Source organism: Physeter macrocephalus, chromosome 16 (assembly GCF_002837175.3).
Source record: "Physeter macrocephalus isolate SW-GA chromosome 16, ASM283717v5, whole genome shotgun sequence".
Taxonomy (NCBI): Eukaryota; Metazoa; Chordata; class Mammalia; order Artiodactyla; family Physeteridae; genus Physeter; species Physeter macrocephalus.
This window is the reverse complement of record NC_041229.1, coordinates 97,051,385-97,066,915: the sequence shown is the minus strand read 5'-3', so window position 1 is coordinate 97,066,915 and position 15,531 is coordinate 97,051,385. Positions and strand designations below refer to the sequence as shown.

The 15,531-nt window shown below is 40.3% G+C and overlaps 1 protein-coding gene across 12 annotated transcripts in view; it reads left to right on the top strand.

Annotated features, from left to right (window-relative positions):
- The window catches only part of LOC102989160 (activating molecule in BECN1-regulated autophagy protein 1), a 164,135-nt gene that overhangs the window by 14,062 nt on the left and 134,542 nt on the right, over positions 1-15,531 (top strand). For 5 of the 12 annotated variants that reach the window (XM_055091394.1, XM_055091401.1, XM_055091403.1 and 2 more), the window contains 2 exons: positions 3,716-3,917; positions 4,004-4,156. The exons of 2 other annotated variants lie outside the window; for them this stretch is intronic. The gene's annotated coding sequence lies outside the window, so the exon portion shown is untranslated. Of the gene's footprint in view, positions 1-3,715; positions 3,918-3,973; positions 4,157-4,447; positions 4,523-9,263; positions 9,325-15,531 lie in introns of those variants that run through there. 5 more of the 12 variants (XM_055091398.1, XM_055091396.1, XM_055091399.1 and 2 more) reach the window with 5 other exon arrangements.

Genomic DNA, 15,531 nt, shown 5'->3' with positions numbered 1-15,531 from the left:
CAAGAGGGAGGGAATGGGATGAGTAGGGAAAGAGATTGACCACAGACTATCTTTTTACTTGTTACAAGAGGCATGTGTTGCCTTCATTTCTGATTAAACTTTTTGTTTACAGATTATTGTAGGTTTACATGCAGTTGTAAGAAATAATAGTGAGATAGATCCTGTGTGTCCTCTACCCAGTTTCCCCCAATGGTAACATCTTACAGAACCATAGTATACTGTCACAACCTGGGTATTGCCATTGACACAGTCAAGATACAGAACATTTCCATCCCACAGGATCTCTCCTGATGCCATTTTATAGCCACTGCTTCTCCCCCCCCACACCAAATCGTAATGATCTGATAGTGCAGTGGATAAAGTTGCAATAAAGTTTTTGTGCAGATGATCAAGGGAAAATACCCCCTGGGGAAGATGGCCCATCTCCCACTCCCCCGGCCCTATCTGTCCCTGGCAACCTGTCATTTCAAGAATGTTATGTGGGACTTCCCTGGTGGTGCAGCAGTTAAGAATCTGCCTGCCATTGCAGGGGACATGGGTTCGATCCCTTGTCCGGGAAGATCCCACATGCCGCGGAGCAACTATAAGCCCATGCGCCACAACGACTGAGCCTGTGCTCTAGAGCCTGGGAGCCACAACTACTGAGCCACGTGCCACAACTACTGAAGCCTGCGTGCCTAGAGCCCGTGCTCTGCAACAAGAGAAACCACCGCAGTGAGAAGCCTGTGCACTGCAACAAAGAGTAGCCCCCGCTCGCCGCAACAAGAGAAAGCCCACACGCAGCAATAAAGACCCAATGCAGACAAAAATAAAATAAATAAATCAATAAATTTTTAAAAAAAGAATGTTATGTGAATAAAATCATATAGTGTGTAACCTTTTTTTTTTCTTAATTAAAAAAAATTTTTTTTGGCTGCGCTGCCGGTTATGCAATCTTCGTTCCCTGACCAAGGATTGAACCCAGCCCAGGCAGTGAAAGTGCTGAGTGCTAAACACTGGACTGCCAGGGAATTCCCAGTATGTAACCTTTTGGATTGGCCTTTTTCAATCAGTGTAATTCCCTGGAGAGTCATCCAAATTGCATGAATCAGTAGTGCTCCTTTCTTTTCTTTCTTTTTTTAAAAAATATTTATTTACTTATTTATTTATTTGGCTGTGTGTGTCTTTAGTTGCAGCATGCGGGATCTAGTTCCCTGACCAGGGATGGAACCTGGGCCCCCTGCATTGAGAGTGCAGAGTCTTAACCTCTGGAACACCAGAGAGGTCCCAGTGCCCCTTTCTTTTTAATTGCTGAGTAGTATTCCATGGTTTGGATATACTTCAGTTTGTTTAATTACTTGTCCATTGAAGAACATCTGAGTTTTTTCCCAGTTCTTGACTATTACTGATAGAGATGCTCTGGACATTTGTGTACCTTTTTTTGTGCGAACATGCGTTCTCTGGGATAAATGCCGTATGGTATATGTTGCTTTTTTTTTTTTTTTTTTTGGCTATGCTGTGCCACATGTGGGATCTTGGTTCCTCAATCAGGGATCGAGCCCGTGCCCCCTGCATTGGGAGCTTGGAGTCTTAACCACTGGACCACCAGGGAAATTCCTGTATTGCTCCCCCCGCCCCACTTTATTTATTTATTTATTTATTTATTTATTTATTTATTTATTTATTTGCTGTATTGGGTCTTAGTTGCGGCACGCGGGACCTTCGTTAAGGCATGTGGGATCTTTTTTGTCATTGCGGCGCACGGGCTCTTCGTTGCAGCATGAGAGCTTCTCTCTAGTTGTGGAGTGTGGGGTTTCTCTCTCTAGTTGTGGCACGTGGGCTCTGTAGTTGTGGCGTGCAGGCTCCAGAGCGCCTGGGCTCTGTAGTTTGCGGCACGTGGGCTGTCTCGTTGAGGTGTGCGAGCAAGCTCAGTAGTTTGGCGCGAGGGCTTAGTTGCCCTGTGGCATGTGGGATCTTAGTTCCCCGACCGGGGATCGAACCCGCGACCCCTGCATTGCAGGACAGATTCTTTACCACTGAACCACCAAGGAAGTCCCTGTATTGCTTTTTTAAATTAAAAAAAAAAAAAAAATTAGAGGTAAAACAACTAATTATATGATTGCCTTTCAAAGTACGTATTCAAACCCTACATTCTTGGTGTACATAACTTATTTATGTTGATTTCTGGTGGTTTGCTCTAGCAACAAGGCAATAATAATAACACTGTAGTTTTCCTTGTTTCTTTCAACTGATGATCTGTGTATTTATGACAAATAATAATTAACACTCACAACCTACCAGGAGGCAAGTAATGGTTAGCGCTGGTGTGGTTAACTCCTTTATAGATAGGGAGGTTGAGGCATGGGTATTGTGGAATTTGCCTAAGGTTATAGCACTGTATTCTGACTCAGATTCATTCAGATTTATTCCTTCTCTTTCTGTCTCCTGAATTAATTCTTTGTAATTTTAACCTAGGTGTGAGGACACAAAAAAGGTTTTTTTCTGTATCTGAGGTTTAGTGCTTGTTCTATAGAAACAATATAGTGTAGTGGTTAGAGTGTGCACTTTGGCATCTGATTTTTTCTTTTTTCTTAAGTCTTTATTGAATTTGTTACAATATTGCTTCTGTTTTATGTTTTGGTTTTTTGGCCCTGAGGCATGTGGGATCTTAGCTCCCTGACCAGGGATTGAACCAGCTCCCCCTGCATTGGAGGCAAAGTCTTAACCACTGGACTGCCAGGGAAGTCCCATCTGATTTGATTTTGAATCTCTCCTCTACATGGACAAATCATTTAACCTCTCTAAGCCTCAGTTTTGTGATTTGTAAATGGGGATAATGATAGTACCTATCTTCATAGTGTTGCTGTGAGATGTAAATGAGATAATGTGTGGAAAAGTGCTTAGCACTGTCAGGTGTGTAGCACATATTCAGTGAATGTTCGATAAAAGTATTGCTTTAAATATATGTGTTATATTCTGCCACTGGGCTTGTCTTTTCAGTTGGTGGATGATAGGATAAATATTGGGATCTTACTGCCATGTACTTGTAAGGCTTTAAGATTGCTGTAACTTTTGAGGTAAGAATACTTTCTTTGAATGCTATTTCAAATTTAGTCTTATATATAATTATTTAAAAATAGGAAGTGATGTTGGATTATATTTATTGTAGTATTAGTTTGTATGAAAATATTTTAAAGTTTCTCCTGAGTTATTCATATTTTCTCAGGCTCATAGTCATAGAAAACTAGAAAGTGATTCTGAACTGTTGATTTCCTTCCTTTATCCGCCCCCCAAAAACATTACTTTTCATATTTTCTTCTTAACATTTATCAGTACTTGAAAGTGTCATCATTTTTAAAAATTACATAAATAATCACATAAGCTCCTTGAGGGCAGGTATGTTCTCATTTGCTGTAGTATCCTCAGTGCCTAGAATAGTGCTGAGTACATAGATACTCAGTAAACACTTGCTGGCTGTCTGTTATTGCTTTTGCGGCTTTCCAGTCCCCCTTAAATGTTTTTTATTTGGGAAGTAGGGGAAATACAATCCAACTTCTAGTCAGAGCTTAAAATGACTGGGTTCTTAAAATCCAGTGCCTTATTTTGATTGGCTGAGAAATGTGATTGGCAAGGTAGAAGGGCATCTGGACCTTTTAGCATAAGAGCTCTTCATTTAATAATTTGACTTCTCCTTTTCCTGAAGCCTTGAGGGAAATTTTTCCTTTCCCTATTCTAGTCAGCCAAGAACCTGACCTGGGCTGACTCTAACATTGGAGAACACTGAACACAGTATCTGCTGAGCCAAGGACTGAGAGTCAAGGTCTGATACTATCTGAAGGAAAAGCCTGAATTCAAATCCTGCTTTGCCTGCTGACTCATCTTGCAAACCTAGATGAATTTCTTAACCTCTTCCAGGTTTAAATGTTCTTATTTGTCTGGTGAGTAATCTTACCTGTCTGGGCTTGTGAGGATACCTGGCTTAATGTTCTCAAAGCTTTTTACAGTACTGTTGCTGTGGCTCCAGGAGTTTCCAGGAACTACTGGGGGCAGTGTGGTACTCCAGGGAGGAGAGCTGGACTCTTTTTCCCAAAGACTACGCAGAAAACAGAAAGATGTGATCCTTCGTGATTTGAAATCGGCTCTACTTCAGCCTCCTAATGTTGTTGGTGTATGAAAGGTATGTTGTTGCCAAAGCCATTAGGCCTGTTTGCCTGAGGCAGCTGGGGTCAGTTCCCATTTCTGGGGTTAAGCTGTTTTTGTCTCTGTGAAATTTCTTCCATCAAAAGCTACTCTTTTTTTTTTTTCTTTCTTTCTTTTTCGCTTGCTAGTAGGAAATCTCTTGCCATTTTTGTGCACTTAGCAGTAGCCTTCCTGGTCCTGATTTTGTTGACAGCTTGGGACTCAAAAATTGAGCTTCAATTTCTTTTTGGTTCAGTGGTTTCCTCTGTGTTCTTCCTTGAGTTTTCAGGGGTTCTCAGCTCACTGTTTTCCCCAGAAGAGTTTGCAGGTGAAGCTTCGTTTCTTTTCTCTTCATTCTTCTGAGGTAAGTGAGAGTAAGGAAGATGGTCAGTCTCAAATTTGGGTCTTAGGGCTTTCTGTTTCTAGCTTTGATCATACTTGTTTTTGAGCGTAAACTTTACTATGTTGCAGACATTAGGTTATCTCATTGTGAGTTACTTTAGGAAACTGTAGTCAGCAAAATCTATAGCAGAAAAGCTGGTGTTTTTTTCCTCCCCTTCATTATAATAACAGTCACTAGAATTTATTTAGTTTTATATCTTCAAAGCATTTTGGAAAGTTGTTAGCTTATTTGTGATATACCCTGTAGTGGTCTGCCTTACACTGAGTTTATATATAAAAAACACCCTGGGGGGTGTAGATATGAGAAAAAGAGGTTACATTGCTTGCTTATCTCTTGGTAAATTTGGGCTGACAACCTTTTACAGGTACTTGATTCACTATTATCTCTTAGCCTAACTTTCTGGAGGCAGACCAGTTGTATTTTAGGGTATTTGTAATTCTGAACATAAATGCTGTGCATGCCTACAGTACAGGTGCAGGTTCTATTAACATTTTATTTCTGGTCTTTGGCTGCTTATAAAGGGGCTGTGTATAATTATGATTGTATAGGTCTTGATTCCATCAAATTATTTGCTTTTAGTTTGTCGGGTGATTAATTAGAGGTACTCTGATTCTGCTTCATAGCCACCGTAGTTTCCTTTGCACTTTCTCTTAGAGCTGCATGTGTCGGACTTCTTTGTGTGAAGTCCCATTTATTGTTTATTCTGATTACTGTTGGTTCCTAACTTGGCTTTTACTTAGAAAAGTTGTAATCCTGCCTTGAACTTTTTGCGACTCCTAAGATACTCCAAGGATATTATTCCTTTAAGGTAGAAAGAGAGAGTGTTATTACTTTCAGTTTTTATATGTAGAGTGTGATTTGTTCAAGATTATGTAACACCTCAGTGGTAGGAATCAGTCATTGAAGCTTCTTACCTATTAGTCTTATCTTTACCCATTAAATCACATCACTTTTATATCCAGCACTCTCAAGCTCAGAAGATACAATATCCCATATTCCCAACCTTGCTCTCAGAAAATCCACTGCTTCTGTATTTTGTTCTAAATATGCTGTGTTTCAAATATGAGTATAAAGAAGCATTGTTATATGAGTATAAAAAGTACAAAAGACTCCTGTCATCTCTGTATATGTATTTATTTAGGTTTAGCCCCCCCCTCCCCCTTAATAGTGGTAGGGATGGATTTGCCCTGTTCAGACTCCGTTGCCTGGCCTTGTCTTGATTAATGACAGGTACATAATGAAATGACTTGTTGAGATTAGTTAATGGTACAAAGTTTTCTCTTTTTGGAGATACTTGACTCGTAGAAATTGAATTTATGACCTTGAACCAACAGCACCACCTATAACTGACCACATTTTTTTTTTCACCTAGGTGTTGCTATTTATGAGAGTTTGGTGTTTGTTTTGGGCTTTCCTCACAGTTGGATATAAATACACACACATATTCATTCTCTTCTATGTTAGGCACTAAAGTAGGTACTGGACTAGGACAGACATGATTTTTGCCCTCACAGAGCTTGTAGTCTAGTGAGGAAGATAGAGTCCTAACAAGGCATTACGTACACTGGGTATTAGGTAGTAGTGTTTTAGTTATCTGTTGCTGTACAAAAACCACCTCTGATGTGTGTTTTTTTTCCCAAAACTGGCAAGCATTTCTCCAATTCTGAGTAGACACTGACCAGGTGTCCTACAAATTTAACTCAGTTCTGACACTCTCTACCTGGAGTTAGCATCTGATCCCACAGGTTTAAGGGCTCAGTCCCAAAAAACTGCACCCCCTCAACTTTAGATGCTGATTGCAAGTCCAGGTTGTAACCTGTGCTTCTGATTGATGGGCTATAGGTGGTAGGTTCCCACAACTCCCTTCTTGGGTTGGACTAATTTGATAGAGCGGCTCACAGAACTCAAATATTTACTTATATTTACCAGTTTGTTATAAAGGATTCAGATGAACAGCCAGATGAAGAAGTACATAGGGCAAGATCTGGAAGGGTCCCAAGCACAGGAGCCTCTGTCCCTGTGGAACTGGGGTGCATCACCCTCCTGGGCTGTGAATGTGTTCACCACCTTGGAAACTCGTCAGATCTTGTACAGTAGTATGTATGTATGTGTGTGTGTGTGTGTGTGTGTGTGTGTGTATGTATTTTTTATATCCATTTATTTATTCATTTGGTTGCACTGGGTCTCAGTTGTGGGAGGTGGGCTCCTTAGTTGTGGCTCGCCAGCTCCTTAGTTGTGGCATGCGGGCTCCTTAGTCGTGGCATGCAAACTCTTAGTTGCGGCATGCATGTGGGATCTAGTTCCCCGAGCAGGGATCGAACTCGGGTACCCTGCACTGGGAGTGAGGAGTCCCAACCACTGTGCTACCAGGCAAGTCCCTTCAATAGTTTTTATAGCGCTTAATCTGCAGGCCCATCTATCCCCTTTCCTCTCCCAGAGGTCAGTGGGTGGGACTGAAAGTTCCAGCCTTCTAATCACTTGGTCTTTCTGGTGACCAGCCCCATCCTGAGGCTTTCTAGGGATACCTCCCTAAGTCATCTATTAGCATAAGTTTAAGAGATTCCTTATGAATGACAAAAGACTTCTATCACTCAGGAAATTTCAAGGGTTTTAGGAGCTCTGTGCCAAAAATGGGGACTAAGACCAAATATGTATTCCTTATTATAAATCACAGTATCATACCACCTCCAAAGTTGTGGCTTGAGACAATGATGTGTTTCTCACGATCCTGTGGGTTAGGAATTTGGGCAGGGTTTGTCTGGTTTGTTCTTCTGCCCTGTGTCGCATCAGTTGGGGTCACTCATTTGTCTGCTTTCAGCTGGTGGCTGGGCTGGGTTAGACAGGGCAACAGGGTTTCAACTCCTTGGTCTGGCACCTTCAATGTGGCCTCTCCTAGTAGTGTCTTATCATCCAGGTCTCTATATGGTTTGTCTCCAGTGAGACATCCTGAATTTCCTTGCAGCCTGGTAGTTGGCTTCCAAGAGTGAAAGTGGATGCTGTCAGTCCTGGAACTGGCACATCATCACTTCTGCGATACTCTGTGGTCAGAGCAAGTCACAGGGTCAGCCCAGATTCAGGGAGAGAAAAATATGTTCTTATCTCTTGATGGGCAGAGCAGCATGGGAGTAGGGTAGAAGGAATTGATGGAGACTGTCCTTGGAGAGAACCTATCACAGACAGGTAGACTAAGTTAGTTGTGGAGAATCCCAACTCTAGCAATGCAGGGAGGTCACTAGCATATGTGTCTGCCATGTGGATGAGAAAGGGTTGGTATGAGGCTCTACATTGAAGACTCCCCTTTTTCTTTTCTCAGGTGTGTTGATGTCATATTTCATGTTTGACAAAGGGGTATGCACATGCACAGACATGACAGAGTATGTTCAATCACATTTTTAAAAAAAGTAAATTTATTTATTTATTTTTGGCTGTGTTGGGTCTTCGTTTCTGTGCGAGGGCTTTCTCTAGTTGCGGCGAGCGGGGGCCACTCTTCATCGCGGCGCGCGGGCCTCTCACTATCTCGGCCTCTCTTGTTGTGGAGCACAGGCTCCAGACGCACAGGCTCAGTAGTTGTGGCTCATGGGCCCAGTTGCTCCGCGGTATGTGGGATCTTCCCAGACCAGGGCTCGAACCCCTGTCCCCTGCATTGGCAGGCAGATTCTCAACCACTGTGCCACCAGGGAAGCCCCCCAATCACATTCTTCGTTGACTGTGTTTTTTGAGATTTATGTTCTATCCTGGTTGCCGTACAAAAGTAAATTACTGTGGCATCTGTCTCTATTTCCTAATAGGTAATTTTTCTTATTTGGATGGAGTTGGTAGGTTTGTAGGGTAAACACATAGTAGCTGAATTTCATGATATAGTCTTATTTGGCACTTTATCAAATTCAAAGTTATTTCTGGTCAAAGGTTTTGAAGTCCCCTTTTCTCACAAAAACTATGTAAATAAGTTGCTGTAAAGGAAGGAATGAGAATTTTTTTCATTTTTCCTCAGCATCATTTATTTTTTTCTGGCCGCACCGTGGGGTTTGTGGGATCTTAGATCCCCCACCAGGGATTGAACCCGTGCCCTTGGCAGTGAAAGCGCAGGGTCCTAACCACTGGACTGCTAGGGAATTCCCCTCAGCATCATTCTTTAATTTCTTGACCTTTGAGGAAATGAACATTAAAAATAGAAAGCAAGCTGATTTCCAGTTGATATGGTAAGACAGTGAAATGTTGATTGAGGGCCTAATACCTGTGAGACTAGTACATGAAATAGGAGAGAGACCACATAGGAGGTTTTATCTCAGGCATTAGGGAGTTTTCTGTTGTAATGAAGTATGTAGACTCTGGAGCCAGACTGCCTGGGTTTGGATTCTGAATCCAGCACCGACAGTGTGACTTGTTCTCTTAGGGCCTCATGTACCTGAGGATTGTAAATGAGTTACTTTATGTAAAGTGCTAAGAACAGTGGGAATGAAAAGGACTATGAAAGTGTTAGTTATTATTATTTTAACCATTATCTCGAGATTTTATTTATTTTTTTAAGGTTACAGTGGTAAGATTTTTTTTTTTTTTTTTACATGAAATGGTTTGGAGACCTTTGCAGTGGACAGTCTAATTTTGTCTGGTAGAATTTGTCCTTAATTAGTCTGATTGTTTATAGGACTTTGTGGCCTTAAATATTTTTTTTCTCATTAGATTCTGTAATTCTTCATTGTAGAATGAAGGTATTATTTTCGTACAAGCACTGGAATTATATAATAGCAAGCACTTTTCATTTGGTAAGTCTTTTAATCCTTGTGGTAATCCTATCATATACATACTATCTTTTACGATGGTGAAACTGGAGTTCGGGGAGGTTAAGTAACTGTTCCAAGAAACCTTCATGTACCAAGAAAATGACAGAGCCGGGATTCAATCGCCAGTCTGATTTCAGGACCCATGTATCACTATACTATCTCTTATTTAGAAATTATGGATAAAAAAATTAAACAAACATTACTTAAAGTTTCTCTATGTAGACTTAAACCGCAATTAGCAGTTTGGTATATCCTAGGATATCCTTTAGTACTCCGTATATAGTAGATACACAACTCAGGTAATATTTGAAGTGTTTATGCTTCCAGGTGTGTTTGCTTTCAGAATTTGTTACCTGTTTACAGTTCTAGATTTGTGATGCTTTGCCCCAAATTCCCTGCTCCCCTCCAACTTCAGTCTGCTGTAGGAGTCAGGCAAGAGCTATATAGAGGCAGGGATGGTTGCTGCTGTGGTGCTTACATTTTTGGGCACAGATCATATATGGTGTCATTTGAAGTGTCCTGAAATGCTCTGTAGAAAGTCCTCTTAATGAAAACAGAGCTGCCAATTGTAGAAAACCCTGTGTATTTCCACCCACATGGAGTTTCTAAAGAGTACTGGGCCACTTTTAGGCCTCTAATTAAAGGCCTGACATTTTGTAGTTAATTTTCCGGTTGTTGGGAGAACTCTACTTATGCAGGTGATCCTAGGTTTAGTATTTAAAGGATTTTTTTTTTCTTTTAAAGAGTTAACCCTCAGGACTTCCCTGGTGGTCTATCAGTTAAGACTCTGTGCTTCTAGTGCAGGGGGAGTGGGTTTGATTCCTGGTTGGGGAACTAAGATCCCGCGTGCCACGTAGCGCGGCCAAAAAAAGAAAAAACAAAAACAACAAAAAAAGAGTTAACCCTGGGTTGAATCCTGTATGTTATTTTGGGACATATGTTGGTATTACATGGCTGATTTGACTCTTAGACTTTGCCTACATGGGCATAGTGAAGTGAAGAGAGATGCAGTTACTCAAATAAATGAGATAATTGGCCTGCATTTTAACAGTGCTTCCAGGCCTAATAACTTTCTGATTCACACCCCTGGAATGCTATTGGTAGGGAGGATTTGGGGTGTGAATTATTAGCCAGGTTTTGCAGATATAGCTCTAAGTTGTTGGTTCTGTTTTTTAATTCACTTTTTATGTAGAGGTAGCCCAAATATCATTTAATTATTTTTGCCACACAAATGAGTACAGTACTTTCCCTGAGTACTTTTTATTTTATTGTCTGGTAACAGCCTTTGAAATGTTTCTTAGGAATCTGCTACTTTTGGGAATCGTGGCATCTCAGGTCTCAGAGGTTTTAGTTGGCCATATTGTTTGGTGAGGGAAACCATGGTGAACCCCAAAGAGGATTCAATAATAATGACAACAATAACAGCAGTGGTCTTAATGCTCCACCACACTTTTCTTATTGGAGCCTCACAACAAATTGATGAGGCAGATATTGCAATTCTATTTACAGAGGGGGCAAAAAAGTCTCATAGAGGTTAAATAACTTGTCCAAAGTCATATTGCTTGAAGCTGGAATGAAATTGCTAGCATAAGGTGATCAAATTGCAAGGAGAACCTGTAAGTCTGACTTTAGTTTCCACTGGGCTGGGCATAATCTCTAGGTGAGTTTTATTAGTGCTCAGTAAATATAATTTTGTTCTAGAATTAAGCAGAGAAAACCTTTCAAGGTGGTTATCTTCCCATCTTTTTAGAATGATCATCGTATTATGGGGGGGGTTAGAAATGGGGTGGAATAACAAATAATATTTGTGTTATGTTGTTATGTACCTATCCCAGTCTTGCCCTTTTGGTTGTACATGCGCAAGGCTTTTGGTGATTGAGGATTGATTCCGGGGGCTTGTGTAATGGTATCACAAAGATTCTTCTTGGCACCCTTTGTCCCAGTCTGGTTTAAGGGACAGATTGGGAAACTTGTTTCTTCTTCTTTTTTAAAAAGAGGAATGAAAAATACACTTGACTGGCACTTCCTCCTCAGCAACAGGCCTGCCTGACTGCAGTTTGATTTAGCTCCTTTTGTTCTTTATGGAGAACAAAGTAAAATTTCTTCTCAGGTGGCTGTAAGGAGTGTATCGGAGAAGGCCCCTTATCCTTTTAAAGAAACAGAGCAAATATTTTTTCTTCACACAAAAGAGAGACTGTGCAGTTGTTTTAGTTCCTTTGACTTCTTGCCATCATTCAGACTTTCTCTTGTTTGAACTGTTGGTGTGTTTAGGTCTCTGGGAATTGGTAGACAAGCTCTTAAGTAATCCTGAGCTTTAGTTTTTGAATTTTCTTCATAACTGGTATTTGTAGCAGCTCTTCCCTCGTCCTTCTGATTCCTGTAGGAACTTCAGACTGCATCACAGTTTTCTGAATCATCCAGTGTTTGTGACCTATATTTTCTTCCTCTTGAGTTACACGAGGTCAGAAGGTCAGACTTTTTTTAGGAATTGGACTGCTGCTGTGTTCACCACATGTTACAAGATTATAAATGGTTTAAAAGTACTTTTAATGTTGCACTATAGGGCAAAGAACCCTCAAAACTCATTTCTGCTGAACTTCTCTATATTAGGTAAAAGAATGATTGACTCTAAAAAAATTATAGGCTCAGTTAAGGGTTAAGGTGAATGGATGGGAACTGTATTTCTGCCACCTTCCTGGTTAGTAATTATTCAGCTTTGTGGCAGTTTCACTTCCAGACTTTTGGTCTTTTTTTTTTTTTTTTTTTTAAGGAAACTTTTATTATTATTAATTAATTAATTAATTAATTTATTTATTTATGGCTGTATTGGGTCTTCGTTTCTGTGTGAGGTCTTTCTCCAGTTGTGGCAAGCGGGGGCCACTCTTCATTGCGGTGCGCAGGCCTCTCACTATCGCGGCTTCTCTTGTTGCGGAGCAGAGGCTCCAGACGCGCAGGCTGAGTAATTGTGGCTCACGGGCCCACTTGCTCCGCGGCATGTGGGATCTTCCCAGATCAGGGCTCGAACCCGTGTCCCCTGCATTGGCAGGCAGATTCTCAACCACTGCGCCACCAGGGAAGCCTCCAGACTTTTGGTCTTAAACCGTGAGTTGTCAGGGTCACCAAGGAGATTATTTCTTTCCAGTTAGTTCATCCTTAGTTTATGCAGGAGGTTGGCCTGCACTGTGTTGACACATTCAGTGTGTACATAGTATTTATATTGTAGGCTACTGGGGGATGAGAGCTTTACTACAAGGATACAGGCTAGAGTGTTCTTCAGTTAATCCTTAGGGAACTTTGTGCTGTATGCAACTAGGAACTTGGAATTATGTTTTTCTGTAGAATCTTTCTGACTTTTTAAATTTTAGTATTCCAGGGAGAAAACTCATTTCAGCACAGGTGATAAATATTTTTCCTTCTGTATTTGGATGCATCTAGTTGTGGACTTTTTAGATTGCAGCCTTTCATGAAGTGTAAAGAGCTGATTATTGTTTGACTTTTTGCAGTAAGCATTTATTACTTTTTAAATTTAAAAAATAAAAAGAACACTGCCTTTTCTGATGATTGTCACCTATAATCCTGCCACCCAAAGAGAACCATGGTTAATACTTTTTATATTTCCCTTCTATCATTGTTTTCTTTTATGATTTTTTTTTTAAAAAAATTATTTATTTATTTATTTTTGGCTGCACTGGGTCTTCGTTGCTGCGCGCGGGCTTTCTCTAGTTGCGGTGAGCGGGGGCTACTCTTCGTTGCTGTGTGCGGGCTTCTCACTGCAGTGGCATATCTTGTTGCGGAGCACGGGCTCTAGGCGCACGGGCTTCAGTAGTTGTGGCATGTGGGCTCAGTAGTTGTGGCATGCGGGCTCAGTAGTTGTGGCTCACGGGCTCTAGAGCGCAGACTCAGTAGTTGTGACACACAGGCTTAGTTGCTCCGCAGCATGTGGGATCTTCCCAGACCAGGGCTTGAACCCATGTCCCCTGCATTGGCAGGTGGATTATTAGTCACTGTGCCACCAGGGAAGTGCCTCTATCGTTATTCATAAAGATTAAAAAAAAAAATAAAATTTGGATCATACTGTATATATAATTTTCTATTCTGCTTTTTTCACTTAACATGTATTTTTTCACATTATTAAATATTTTAAAAATAAATTTTGAATAGGTAATTTCAAAGATAAAAATGTCATAAAACAAAAACACTGAGAAGTCTAGCTTCTATCTTTGTCTCCATTTACCTTGTCCCTTCAGTCCCTAATAAGTGACCATTATTTTCTCCTCTTTTGCAAAAGTTAGCCTTACTATATATGTTGTTTTGCTCTTTGCTTTTTCCTCCTCTGAACAATGTATCTTGGAGATCTCTTGTTATCAGTACCCAGAGAATCTTCCTTACCGTAGATTAGTCATTTAGTCCCTTTTAGAGACTTGGGTTGTGCCCAATTTTTGTTATTACAAACAATAAGAAGTAGTAATTAAAGGGAAAAAAATTAAGCATTTACTCTGCTTCAGTTATTAAGGGGAAGTTCTTTCCAGAAGAATGCCAGCTAATAAATGTTGAAATAATGATGGAATTGGAAAATCAACGTATTCCAGCCCCCAAATGAAATAATTTAAAAAGGAATCATCAGTGACTGCTAAATGATTAAGCAAAAGGTTGAAGAGGAATAGCATATTCACATGGTGCCAAACGTTAGCCACAGATCAGTAGTTGTAAAGGGGGAAATATACCTTTATAAAGAGAGCTCTGGCTGTTACAGACTCAGCCAAGTGATCATGTTTTGCCAAATGGTCATGTAATTTACCAGGTCTCACTAAATGGAACAGTCTGAGAATATGATGTGCTGCATCATGAGATGAGGTACATAGGTAGTGTCACCTGAGAAGCATTTTTGCCCAAGCCTCTTAACCTAAATCTAGTCAGTGTTTACAGGAAGTATTAGGGATAGAGATGCAAGCTAAATGGCACTGTGAGGAAATAATCAGACAAAACTAGGATGTAACTGTCAACTGCAAGTCAACAAGTCAACTCTCCTGGTCTTTTTAAAAAGCTTGTGTTGTAAACAAATAAGCATAAACAGAACCAACCAAAATAAAACTTGGAGGCCATTCTAGAGTTAAAGAGACATAACATCCAAATTCGTTGCTTGAACCTTGATTGGGTTCTGGATTTTTTTAAAGACACTTTTTGGTGTATTTGGTGTATTAAAGGCACAAATGATAATGGGTGTGATAATGGTATTGTGGTTATGAAGTTAAATGTCTTCATTCTTAGATGCACAGTGAGGGATATAGGATTAGAGTATCTCAATGCCTGCTGAAATGGTTCACAGGAAAATTAAAACAACCCTTATATATCTCTATCCATAGAGATAAATGAGGCAAATTTGACAATATATTAGCAATTCTTGAGTCTAAGTGGTGAGTAGTTGGTATTTATTCTACTGACTTCAACTTTTCTGTATATTTGAATTTTTTCAAAATATAGTTGAAGAAACAGTGTTGCAATGAATGAGGTTTATATACGTATTCTTTTCAAATGCCATTTCATTGGGCTGCATCTTCCATTGTTTGGAGGGACCACAATTCTTTAATTGTTGCACATGTGTATATTTTGCTGCTATTTGACATTTTAGTAGAATTTGTGTTTTTTTTGTGACAGTTTTATACCGTTAAGGCTTGCAGTGGATGAGAAAAAGGAATTGAAATTTTTTCTTCTCTTTCCTCCTCTATCCTCTATTCTGGAACTTGAGTGGGGAAGAGAAAAAGAGAATGAGAAAGGTACCTCGAAGTGGTTCTGTGCACTTGCTTTTAGGTAGGAGATAGAATTGAAGCTGCTGCATAAGAACCATACCTTAAGTAATAGCCTTTTAAAATTGGTTACTTGTCCTTTAGTTTGGAGGCTGCCCAAGTGATAAGGAGGACTACTAGCAACTAGGGAAGCAGCTTGGCACAGAGTGGGGAGTGCAGATTTTTATTTTTATTTTTGGCCGTGCTATGTGCCATGCAGGATTTTAGTTCCTGGACCAGGGATTGACCCTGTGACCCCTGCATTGGAAGCACGGAGTCCTAACCACTGGACTACCAGGGAAGTCCCCAGAGTGCAGATATTGTGTTGTGATTTGTTTTGTTTTTGACAGGGTTTTAGACCTTTTGGTTAGTAAAAAAGTTCTTACTGCCTGATAAAAAGAATAAC